The sequence below is a fragment of the Cyprinodon tularosa genome, unplaced genomic scaffold (genome assembly GCF_016077235.1).
Source record: "Cyprinodon tularosa strain WSP-4 unplaced genomic scaffold, ASM1607723v1 ctg228, whole genome shotgun sequence".
Lineage (NCBI taxonomy): Eukaryota > Metazoa > Chordata > Actinopteri > Cyprinodontiformes > Cyprinodontidae > Cyprinodon > Cyprinodon tularosa.
The window spans coordinates 442,473-456,079 of record NW_024038851.1 but is presented as its reverse complement, the minus strand read 5'-3'; the positions used below and the strand labels follow the sequence as shown (position 1 = coordinate 456,079).

Sequence of the window (13,607 nt, the reverse complement as noted above, 5' to 3'; positions counted from 1 at the left end):
CCTACCAGTGTGGCAGCCCCCATCTCAGCCCCAGGGTGAATTACATAAAGCTAATCAATGCTCTGGCTGCTATAAATAATTCAGGCTCTCCATCATCCATCAGAAGCTGGTGCTGCCTGCGCGGCACTGCGGAGGACCCGAACCGGCCTCCTGCCTCCTCCCCATCAATGATCTCTATTCATGGAAGAAAAAAACCTCCACCTCCTCTCACTTTCTCTCATCCAGGCGGTACCTGGACGGAGGGAGCAGGTGGGTGACTGAGTATCAGAAGTAATCATCCGCAGTCTGTTGCAGAACTAACACAAACCCTGTGCGCGTATTTTCCCCGCATGTTGCAGCGAGGGATGGCGAATACCTGCAGCCGCTTGCATGTGTTTATGTGCACCGTCACACACCGATCGCAGTACAATAAAAACCATTTAAATAACTATCCAAACCCGCTTTTTTTTTATATATCTCTACTTCCCTGAAACCATGCGAGCTGCAGCCCAGAAGAAAGCAGCGAAACGCGCAGCCACCCTCCCCACAGCCCCTCCCAGGATGTTTTCTCTGTGCACGGTGCGTTTGGTTTTACTGACCTGAGAGGGAGAGGCGGCGAAAGGGATCCTGGCGAGTCTGCAGCCAAACCTCTGTGTGATGCTCGTCCTATATCCCGTCTCTCTCTCCAACACCAACACCCCCTCCTGTAAACTATTATCTCACAGCCTCCTCTTCGCTCCTCCAAGACGGGAGAGAGAGCATATGGCGACTCGGTGTGAGAGAGGAAATGGTTATGCATAGGCTACAGGTGCATCTCCAAGCGCAAGGATATCATAGAAATGTCCGTTTATTGCAGTAATTTCATTGAAAAACTCACACAAAGTGAGAACTGTTGACAGGACTGATGCTGCTTGACGCCCAGGGTCACATGGCCAAACCTACAGGGGCATAAAGGCTCCCAGAAAGAAAGAGCATCTATCATTATATATTACCAATCATATCACTTGATTGCATGTTTCTAACATAACAATTGACATAACATTTTTTGTTCATTTTTTTATAACAGGACAGGGAGGTTCTTTACTGGATTTGTTTTCTGATATTCTTTAATTCAAAATCCAAAATACCTTGGGTTTGATCAACTTAATTTGTACTCTGTGTTGAAAAAGCCCCACAAACTTTGTTCTACATGTCATGCTGATCTGAGTGAACATTACAACCAGCAGAAGCAGGATAAAATTACAGGGTCAATAAATGAACAGAGAGAGATTGTCCCATTTGAACATGAGGAGCATGCAGCTGTCACAATTAAACCTTGAGTCAAGAAGCAAACAAAGTGTTCTTCGAAATATTTAGAACAAGCACTAATAATTAATAGTAAAGATGTAATTTTCGCTAGGTAATTAACGTTATAAATGAAGGTGTTTCCTGTATTGGCAGAGCATGCAACAGAGTCCTCTATCCTGCAGGGTAAAATACTGATCATTGAGTGTCAGGATTTGGTGTTGGTTTGAGGACCCAAATGCAGAGGCAAGTAGGCAGAGGTGAATTTAGGTGGTTTTAATGAGGTTCACAGGAACTGAGGCAGGAATCAAAAATCCAACAAAAATTACAAACGAACCAGAACCAAGGAGACATCAGGGGAAAACCAAACTCTAGAAGCCAGGGAGAGACGAGGTAAGCAGACAGACGTTTGACGAGGATCCAGCAAACAGGAACTGAAGAGGGAGGCTTTTAAAGGGGACAGAGACAAAGAGAGGGTTAACGAGGGGATTGAAAACAGGTGAGGGCAGAGCAGAAAACAGAGCTAGGGAAAGAGGACACAAGAGGGCAGCAGAGGACAACAAATGGAAAACCAAGACTGTGACATTGAGATTCAGTTTCGGAATTAGGCCACTAGTTCGTTTGTAACACTTCAAGACAAACCAAGGTTCATAAATTGCTGTTTATATCAGAAATAAAACCAAGAGATTTAAAGTTAGGGTTGGTGATCCTGTTTAAAACCACTTTTAGTTATATTGAGTGTCCTTCCATTCTGAGAGTGGTCAAAAACCTTATGTATTCAGAAAGAGGAACAAAAAAAAAACTTACAGAAGGCAGGGGAAGGGGGTAGCACCACTTTAAAATCTTGCTAGCTCTCCACCATTACCAACCATAGCTTTAAAAATGACAAGTTTGTAATGCATTCTAAAGAACTAAGAAAGACCAAAACAAAACATTGAAAAATAAAGGTCAGCCACACAAGAAGTACAGCATGCGTTTGCAGAAAAATGGGTTTTAAGAATAATTTTTTAATTGGTAGATTACATGTGGTAGCAGCTAGGATGGGCTGACACTATGTCATTTATTTTTTTTTGCCTCTTTCAGGTCAATTCTCCAGTCATGCAAGAATTTTCTGGATCAGGCCGAGTTTCAGCTCATCGTGTGTCTTGCGTTGTGTAGTATACAGGGGTTAACGAGGGGCGATTAGCCTCTCACAACCACCTCCCGATCACGAATTGTCAGGTATTGTCAGGTATAGTATTGTCTTGTTTACAGAAAGTAAACAAGAAATACATAAGAACTCAAATACAACCAGAAAACAACTAAAATTACTTAGACAGCTTTTTTTGTCAAGAAATTTCATTTTGTACAGCTCTCATGACATTTCCATTTCTTAAAGTGCAGCAGTGATCAAATGTAAACATTGTGGGAGAGCTGACAAAATTAAAATGAAACCACTAATCTGAAAACACAGAATGAAATAAATCAAAGTGTAACTGAAGACTCAAAAACTTAAACAGAATTGAAAAGTGCAGAATCATATTTATTAACAAGAACAAATCCTTAAAGATAGCTGCTAGTAATCCCAATATGTTTCAGCATTTTCACCCCATGTACACTAGTTCAGACTACAGAATTTTGAAAGAAACTGTACATATTTTCTTGTTTTCAAGAGTAAAAGGAGAATAGCATCTTCAAACAGTGTTGATGATCTGTGCTTGTAGGGACTCAGTTGACCATGAGCTCCTCTGTATGCAACCGTATTCCAGCAAATAAAAAAAATTCGACACCTTCTGTTTAACAGCTGAAGCTTGACCCAGACTGGGTCACGCAGAAAACAGACCTGCTTACCACATTACTAATACAATTAATGTTAAACGTTTGATCATTAATTTATTCTGTTTACTTCAGTTTTAATGAATAAATGTGTGATCATTAAAAACAAACATGAAAGTTATAATTGCATTCCAGAAGTTTGCTAAAGGATGCTGTAAAGTGCCTGTCCAAAGAAGCTAAAATACTCACTGATATTACCCATAAAACACATAATAACTTGAGGTTTTACAAGCTGAGCAGTTGTTTGAGGGAACTCCCCTCCATATATACTATGTTAGAAAGCAGTTAAAGGGCCATAAGACGTCTCCTGAGTCATTACTCTAATGTCAAACTTATATGTCCACTAGAGTTATTGGGAATTAAAGCAGCTGTGGAAGAAGAGGTACAGCTACTGCTCTACCAACTTTATAATTCAATAAAAGCTACGGAACAGTATCCAGAAGTTGAGGCAGGCCAGATGCTCAGGGAGTAGACAGCGCTTTAGTGCTTCATAAATAAAACGTTGCGCTGCCACCGCATGCAGGTGTCAACAGCTTTCATAGCGTAGCTGGAGGCTGCTGACGTAAAGCCTGCTGGAACACTAATGCAGTCATTGTTAAAGTGTCATTACCAGCCTCATTTATCATCGTTCAAACACACATGGTGCGTGTACAAATGCTGAGCAAACAGAGAAGACAGGTGCTGTGTGCTGCACATCACTCTAGCAACAACCCCAAATGAAAAACAAACCCAGAGCGCACAGTTTACAGTGAACTGCATGATGTAAGAGTAAAACAACAGCCTATCGGTTGATTGCCTGGGGTATAAGTTAACTGATGGACTTTCAGAATTTGGGTTAATTCTAAGGTCATATTCCTTTCTAATAGATTTTTGTTATTTGGCAACCTACATGCAAACTGGAATGCATGCAAGTTCCCCGGGCTTTCCAACTTATGGAGGCCCCTTGCCTCAAATTATGTTAATTGAATGTTTTGTGCTTTTTTCATAGTTTGATAGAAAACTAAGCTTAGAATTGAGAAAAAATAAAATATTTTACATTGGTTCCTCTAGTTTTATGTATTTTTATTCAGTATAATAAGGAGAAATAGAGAAAGGTATATGGTTACAAAAAATCAATTTCCCTTAAATAATGCTGCTCTAAGGCCTGAAAAGCGAAAAGGAGCACAGATTGCATGGGATCCATTTGAGTTATCCTCATTACAGGTGATATGATGCGGTGACAAATCCTATTCTACTGAGTCAAGATGACAAAACTTACTGAATAAAACATTTTTTCATGTGCAAAAGTCTGCCAGAACTGCTCAACATTTTTCCACCCTTTGTTGCATGATAAACAAATAGAAAAAATGTAGTGAGTCTCTTCATTGCAGCTTTTTGTAAGTCTACTACAAGACCTGAATGCAGCCATGCAAGCAATTCCTACATCAACCATCACTGACACCGATGAGCTGATATACTGCACAGCAGCAGTGATCCTAGGGATGCTTGGCTATGTGATGAAATACCCACCATTGAAAAGAAGGCTGGAGGCTAATTTCAAGGCAACAGATGGGGTGCTGGAGGTTCCGTCATGGGATATACCACCGAAACATAACATAAGTAGTGGATATTAGGAAATCCTACCAATGACTAGACCAAGCTGGAGTGAAGGACAGCACAGAGACACTCATCATGGCTGCACAAGAGCAGGCCCTGAGCACCAGAGGTATAGAGGCCCAGACCTACCACACTGCAGGGTGTTAGATGCTGGCAGGAAAAGCTTACATGGCGCGCCATAACCAAGTGGCTGGAATAGTATACAGGAAGATATGTGCAGAGTATGGGCTGGAAACCCCAAGGTCAAAGTGGGAAACACCTCCAAAGATGGTAGAGAATGACTGAGCCAAGATCCTGTGGGACTTCCAGATACAGACGGACCAAATGGTAAGGGCAAACCAATCAGACATTGTGGTGGTGGACAAAAAAGCAGAGGAAAGCAGTTGGGGTTGACATAGCAATACCAACTGAATGCAACATCAGGAAAAAAGAACATGAGAAACTAGAGAAATATAGGGGCTTGTAGAAGAGCTGGAGAAAACCTGGAAGGACCATTGGTCATTGGGGCATTCGGGGCAGTGAAGTGGTTAGCGCAAAAGCCTGGAAATACATCAGAAATCTTGGTCAAGAAAAGTGCAGTTCTAGGAACAGCGCAGAACCCTCAAGCTCCCAGACTTCTGGTAGAGGACCCGAGCTTGGAGGAAAAAAGGGAGACCGCCCATGGTGAGTGAGGAAGAGTTTTTATATATATATATATATATATATATATATATATATATATATATATATATATATATATATATATATATATATATATATATATATATATATATATATATATATATATATATATATATATATATATATATGTATATATATAATTTCCACTGTTATGCTGATGATATTCAGCCATATCTGTCTATAAATCCAGATGATGCTAACCCATTACATAGATTACAGGCATGTCTTGAAGACAGTAAAACCTGGATGACTCTTAACTTTCTGCTCCTGAATGCAGACAAAACATAAGTTATAGTCTTTTGACCAGTCTTTGAAAATTAAGCTTATTAGTCAGTCTCCTCCTTTGGATTGGTTTAAATTGATCTCAGATGATAAAGTAAAAAATCTTGGTGTCACTTTTGATCAGGACTCAAACCAGTGTACCACCATGGTGCCAGTCCTGATCAAAAAGGAACTTTATCGAAAATAATTTGTTCATCTTTATTCAGTTCTTAATTTTTGTACCTTTAAAACTGTAAATATCCTGTCCAGGGGTGATGCTGAGAAAGTATTCCATGCATTTGTTACTTCAAGGCTGGACTATTGTATTTTTAATGATCAGAAGGTCCAAAAATTGTAGTTAAAAGCCTTCAGCTGATCCAAAATGCTGCAGCCACAGTTCTGATGAAAATTAAAAGAGAGATATTTGTTCTATTTTAGGTTCCCTTCATTGGGCTTCTGTTAAATACAGAATAGAATTTCAAATGCTCCTTCTCACATATAAAGATGGCCAAGCTCTGTCTTATATTAGAGATCTGAATGTGCCTTATATTCCTAACAGCACCTCAATCTGCAGGTTTACTAGTGGCTCCTAGAAATTCTAGAAGTAGAATGGAGCAGGATCTTTTAGTTATCAGGCTCCTCTCCTGTGGAACCAACTACCGGCTGCTGGAGGACATTCATTATTTTCTATTTGAACTCAGGTCTCCTCTTCTGCAATATCTAATAGTTTACCTTTATTCTCTCGTTCTGCTTTTCTAATCATAGCAGCTTCATGTGGTCTGTTCCTGTTTGGCTGTGAAAACATGCTTGAGGGAAATATCAACTGAACTACTGCTGTCATCTTTGATTATAGATAATAGAGTTTGGCCTGTTTTTCAGTGTTTAGTTCAGTTTTTCTACTAGACAGAGCCACCTGTGGAGCTAGAATGCTATTACATTTTCTAAATTTCTCACACTTGGCCTCTGCAGATCGCCGCTCACACTGAGCCTGCTTCTGCTGGAGGTTTCTTCCAGTTAAAAGGGAGCTTTTCTTCTCCATCTTGGTCCCATCCGGCAAAACTTCCTCTCGAATCATACCACTAATGAAATATTTGACAAATAACTCATTATGATGATAGGAATGTTCTATAAGTCCCATTCAGTAGATCCTTTTGATTGGTATTTATTATCTATGTGCTGCTTCATTTTTGCGAGACTTATGATCTACTCTTTTCTCCTTGGTGGTATACAATTGTTTTAGTTTTGCATTTTTATAGTTATTTCCATACAGTCAATCATCTCCTTGTCTGGACTCTGGGTGGTCCCTGCATTGGAGGACTGAAGAACATGTCTATTTTACAAACAGAAGCTGCTCTATCCAAAGTCAGATGTATCTAGCGCAGATTTCCTTTTGATTATTTTTAGAACTCCAACCAATCTTCTTTAACATTTATAACGCATTAAACCTCATCTCTTTACCATTCACTTTTCTGCCTTATTTTTTTTAGCATTTGCCTCTTGGTATACTTATAAAAGCTTGCCTCTGTCTTCCTTTTCAATTTCTCTTTTCCTTTCTCCTGCTGCTGCTTCTTCTCCCTCTTATTTTTATCTCCTTTCTCCTGCCATATTCTAATTCCCCTGCTTTGGAACAATTTAGCCATAAGACATATAAAATATAGCTGAGTCGCAGTTATAAAATAGATATTACTCCACTGGGTTCACAGCAGTTTCCGTCATTTTGTATTTTACAAGTTTCAATTTGTGTAACACAGTCACAACTTACTTGCTGGTGTTCTGGTAATATAGTCAGTCACTTTGGAGAGGAAAAACAACAAACACTTACAATAAGCAATTAGGGAGCTTCAACAGCGGGTACAGACCGTATTTGTAATAAAAACCTGTTATCAACTTAAGCATCCCCCTCAGAAACAGCTTCTATATTTGTTTTGAGCCAATTTTAGATCAGTTTCCTCATTCTCTTTGTTTTGCTGTTCAGCTTTACAGCTCTGATTAGACCATTGGTCGCAGAAAGGAGTATAGTTTATCATCAGTGAATGAGCCATCGCTCCTGTACCTGGATCTCATCCATCAGTGTTGTTAGTCACCTCAGTACTTAGAAACAGATCAGAGGAGAAAAGATGAGATAAATAGTAACAGCTTGACTCATTACGGCAACTCAAAAAGGGAACCAGTAAGGGCAGCAGCTTCAATACAACAACAATCAAGTTGTTATTAAGGCAGGTTTTCTTTGGATCCTGGAAATTTTAGAGCATGGCTAAATTTACCAAATAGCTTCTGTTTTCAATGAGAATCTGAACTGCTTTAAATCTTGATCCATGTTTTCATTGTTTCTGTTGTGCGGTTTTGTAGCTCTACATTTTTTTTTGCATGCTGGTTGAAAGAGATCTTTTATAGTGTCTTCAAAGATGCTTTTCTCTCTAAACATTTTGAGAGGAATAATTAGTACTCAGCTGTCAAATGCGGAGGACCTACTGTGTCATAATTAAACATGAAAATAGAAATACATAGATGGCTTAAATAAGTAAAATATAAATTGGTCATATGAAATATTTAAAATATTATATTTGATTTATGATATATTTGATAAATATGAAAAAAGGTAGTTGTCAGAACTTTAATACATTAGAATCAAGTAATTAGAAACATTTTAATGCATTAAAAAAAATTATACAAATACCTGCATTTTTTTCTAAACATACTAAAATCTCAAGCTGGAACCTTGGTACTCACTGTTTCTGGTACAGTTGTAAACCTGATGCAGCTGTGTCCTCCAAGGACCCGGTCTACCTAGACTGGGTCCATGGAAATAAGGAGGCCGGTGTTCTGTCAGATGAGCATACCGGTTAGACCAGCATACCCATAGTCGATACCCATTTATCACTTTAGTTTATCCCTTTAGTTTATCTCTTTAGTTTATACCCGTTTATCCCTTTAGTTTATCCCTTTAGTTTTGTACCAAATATACACTTTAAAATACCTAAACGGGTGTTTATCCCATAGAAAAAAAATATTTAATTACTTACTTTTTGGGGTTTTTTTTAAGCGTATGGTGATTTGACCTTAAATAGGTTTTTCGTATATGACTAAAGGGATACACGTCTGTCGAGGCAGTTTAAAGTCTATTTTTCATATAAAACTAAAGGGATAAATCTGACATCTTGTGGATGCGTATTGACTATGGGTATGCTGATCTGATGGGGTATGCTGATCTGACAGAACAGCAGAAGATTTTTGGCTGTGTATTTAAACAGGTCCAGCCTTCACCACCCCTCACTCGGCGTACGATTTGTCGCCTAGCAACTGTGAGAGTTGACACACTAAGAACGCAAAGAATGGATACCGAACTTCTCACTATTGTTCTGGGTGCTGATAACATTTTCGAGGAGCTTCAGCAGCAGTACCGTCGTCACAGATGTCAGATTTATAGTCCCCACACTGCAGAGATATTAGATATTCGGTGCTGAAATGTCAGCCAAACCCATTTGCACTGGTAGAAACGAAAACCTTTCAATAAATCAAACATTACCCGCCACATATCTGCCTCAATAAGCATAAAAAATATTTTTTTATTGATTTCGGACAGAACTATTCACATTCTTCAGGGTGACAGTGGCGTCTGATGAAGGAGTTTGCCCTGCTAGCAGAGGGTTGTTGGTTCAAGCCCCAGCTTTCAGTGCCACTGCATCTTTGGAACAACACTTTGTACATTGTAGCTTGCTGCCATTGGTATGGGAGTTTGTGTGTGAATGAGCAAATGACTGAATGTCAGGTAAAGCATTTTGGTCAAGTCCTCTGACTTGAAAAAGCATTATATAAGTAAAGGCAATTTACAATTTCCTTGTATTATATTAAACTGCACTTACAATATTTACTTCCACAGTGCAGGGAAATGGCAACGAACTCTAAAATCCATTTTTTAGTGTTCATGTTTTACTTTTACATCATTCACTTTATTAAGAAACCCTGAAGCTACTTTGTGGATTTACATATCTCCGGCTATGTTGATCTGTAACTTGTGCCCACTCTGTTTCCACATGCCTCCTCCTGGGTGTTAATGTATGTGCAGTTTTTGGAAATTCTTTTCTTTATCCGGAGCCGACTGAGTGTAGCTGCTGTCAGCAGTTCACTGCCTCTCCTCAGAGAAAAACCCGACTCTTGCACTTCCAGTCAAAGCAGTAATCTGTGTCCTGCTGCTTATTCCCTCAAGGTCAAGACCACAAATTAAACTCTGGAACATCCCTTATTGTTGCCTGAGATAAACTCAGGACCAGCAGTCTTAATCATCTTCAAAGGGTTTGTTGAGGACACATGCTGTTTTTGCTTTGTTTGCAATTTATTGACTTCCTTGTATGTCTTTTTTCAGTCTGTATATATTTTGTAGATGCTGCCAATGGTTTTTACTAAAGTAGCTCTGATTCTGGTTTCTGCAAGACCCATCCAATGTAAACGTGGTAAACAAGATCAGAGAAGGACTTTAGTGACAAGGGAAAAGATCTCTCAAGATGTATATCTGTATAGATGTATATCACAGATGTATACCTTTGCGTGCCATTTTTGGAGTTATATTCTACCATAAAACTGAGGAATAATTGAAATTAACACTTCAGCCAGGTAATGCTGAGAGTAAACTTTACAAAACAGCGTGCAACAAAGAATGGACACTAACGCCTCTGATGATCAGCATCATGTATGATCGATGGTTATGATGTTTAAGGCCTGCTTTTACTCAAATGTCTTGGAGAAAAAAAAACGCAAAAATGAGCTCCGTATTGACATAAGAGAAAATGCTTGTTCTTTCAGTAAAGAACTGACCTAAAGCATTTTGTACAAATGTACAAGTGTAACAACACATTACCTGGTCACCTAATGCCCTGTAGATGAATTTAATAAAAAACCTGCAGAAAGGACTGACGAGACAAATCAGAGAATAATGGAGGAGCCAGAAGATCTAAAGCACCGTGCACAATGGTTATGTTTGCTTTTTTTTTTCTTTTTCTTTGTTTTATCACTTTGTGATCATGCAATACATTATATAGTTGGTTTTTATTTACGTTATTATTTCCTCCATCTTGATAGCTTTGGAATCTTTGAAGACCAGTCCCTGTGAAAAAGTGTTGCATAATGTTGCCGAAAGAAACTAGTGCTAGAAAAATTGTTTTGTAGAGTAGACAGCCACAGAAGCAAAGCTTTAAAAAGAGCCAAACTATAACAGGTTTGACTTTTTCGCCCACTGAAAAAATGTAATAAAGTTCTTTAAACACATCTTGGCATGTGGGTGTTGGGGTGGGGGCTGGGGTTCTATAGGTGGGAGGAAGATTACTGTTAAAAAAATCTATAAAAAGAAGCTGCTGAAATGTAGTAGCAAAATTTTTCAAATTAATTATTATTAAAAACATTGTGAGGTTTATCTCGTTACTTCTAACTGTAAAACTGATTAAAAAAACATGGTTACAAAAGGAAATAAATGGCAAAAAATTGTAAATAAATGAATACTTCAAACACCAGTTGAGCCTGTTTTGTCCACTTCTTCCAGTTCCATTACAAAACCTTTAATTGCTACCACTGAGTACTTCTGAGGCAAAGCCATACATCATTAGGGATGAGATAAAAAATAATCAAGGCAGCTGCTAGATTAGATAAGACCACCGATAACAATAAGTTGTTAGATTAGTTTATTTATTTTAATTCTGAAACTCCTCCTATAAGCATTACAGAAGAATCAGACAATACATCTGCTGTGTTAGGGCTGAAAAATAGCAGTTGGTTCTTTTTAATGTTTGAGAAAAAAGCAGTGTACATGCTAATTAAATTTATCATACAATATAGCATACATTCTTCTGAATATATGAAAAAAAAAACATGTTTGAAAGAGTAACTGAATCCACAGATTCACTTTACAACAAACATTAAGATCAATCCTTGAGCCTACAGTCAGCAACAGCTAAGTGCCCTTTAACCAATCTGGAGTCTAATTAGTTTTGACTGAAACAAATGGACAGGTGGGTCTGATTATCTGTCTGCACGCAGCTGCCCTCCCTGTACCCTCACACTCACTAATGTAACTGATCACTAACACGCTCGCACACATGCAAATGAACACACACACCTGAGCACACCCTGTCTGCAAGCATTAGGATGTGAGGGGATTGATGGGCATGCTGGAGCACATCTGAGCTCGGCCTCTGATTAAACAGCAGCATCACCTTTGGGAGAGCTGTGGTCAATGAAAGGGAATATTGATCTCAGTGAAACATGATTGATGCTCCGAGCTCTTTTCTAATGTTGTTGCATCCTATCTATAGGTGAAAAGGAAAGAAACGCCTCAGGGCTTTATCAAGAAAAGAACATCTGTTGAAAATTTCCCTTAAGAAAATGTTTTGAGTCCTCTCTCTAATAATCTGAGGCCATCTAGATATCACCTTCCACTCGTCAGACTAAGCAGCAACTCTAATCTAAGCTTCCTCCACAGCGTGGAGCTTCTCACCCTGTCTCTACAGAGGAAGCTCACTCCATTGCCGTGTATCGCTGCACACTTATTTTTGTCCATGTCTCCTATCTCATTAAACAGATAGGGGCTGAAGTATAGATGGACTACTGAAGCACATAGGGTTGCCTCCCACATGGTACTCAGTGAGCATAGTTAGAGAGCAGGCTGTTTGAATCCTATAGACCCTGCAAAGGTGGCTGGTTTTTAAATTCATCATCAGTCTGGGTCCCAGAGCTTTGCAATTATTCTTTGATTTTTTACCAAACAATATTTAAAGATGACATTATATTGACTCTAATTTTTTAAGATTGGGAATTATTGCAAAGTGCTTCTAGAGCAATAACCCATGTTTGGTGTATAGTGTTCGTCTAACATGGATACATTGAGAACTAACGGGAGTCAGGCCTTTTTGTGTTCTTGGACGCCACAGTTCCCCTGTGGGGATGAACCAGATCAAAATAAATTAAAGGAGAACAGCGGGGGAGCCCTGCCACATCCGTGTAAAAATGACAGGAAGCTGCGAGGCGATAAACATCCTGCAGGCCTGCTGGTGTCTGACTCTGAGAAAAAAAAGCAACCAGCTGCCACTGGTTCGGACAGAAGGCCCACGCTGGGCGCGTATGTCAGGGTGGAGAAAGACAACGGAGTCACGACAGAAAACTGTCAGACACTAGATGTCTGTATTATTGACTTTTAAGTGGAAAAATGCAGGATGGCTGGATGGATATACAGTTATGGATATACAGTTATGGATATACAGATATACACTGTGTGCAGAATTATTAGGCAAGTTGTATTTTTGAGGAGTATTTTTATTATTGGGCCACAATTGTGTTCTTAATCAACCCAAAAGACACCTTAATATCAAATATTCATATTTTTGAATGTTCATGTTTTTTTTTTAGATTTGGCCATTGTATGAGGATGTCTGTGTGTGCAGGTAAATATCACTGTGCAGAATTATTAGGCGACATAATAAAAAACAAATATATACCCATCTCACTTGTTTATGTTCACCAGGTTAACAAATATAACAACTCAAAATTCAGAGATAAACATTTGCAACATTTCACAACAACAAAAAACAAAACAAAACACTGACCATTATAGCCACCTTTCTTCACCATGACGCTCAGAAGCCTTCAATCCATAGATTCTGTCAGTATCTCGATCTGTTTGCAATCCACATTGCGTGCAGCAGCCACCACAGCCTCCCAGCCACCGTTCAGAGAGATGTACTGTTTTCCCTCCCTGTGGATCTCACATTTCATGAAGGACCACAGGTTCTCCATGGGGTTCAGATCAGGGGAACAAGGGGGCCATGTCATTATTTTTTCTCCTTTGAGACTTTTTCTGGCCAGCCATGCTGTGATGTATTTTGATGCGTGTGATGAAGCATTGTCCTACATGAATTTCATGTTTTTCTTGAATGATGGCGACTTCTTCTTGTACCACTGTTTGAAGAAGGTGTCTTCCAGAAATTGGCAGTAGGTCTGGGAGTTGA

The 13,607-nt window shown here is 39.1% G+C and overlaps 1 protein-coding gene across 1 annotated transcript in view; it reads right to left on the bottom strand.

Moving 5' to 3' along the window:
• cplx2 (complexin 2) overlaps window positions 1–760 on the bottom strand; it is a 48,278-nt gene extending 47,518 nt beyond the window's left edge. Inside the window, exon 1 of the mRNA XM_038286560.1 lies at window positions 579–760. The gene's annotated coding sequence lies outside the window, so the exon portion shown is untranslated. The remainder of the gene's footprint in view (window positions 1–578) is intronic.
• Window positions 761–13,607: the final 12,847 nt, after the last annotated feature.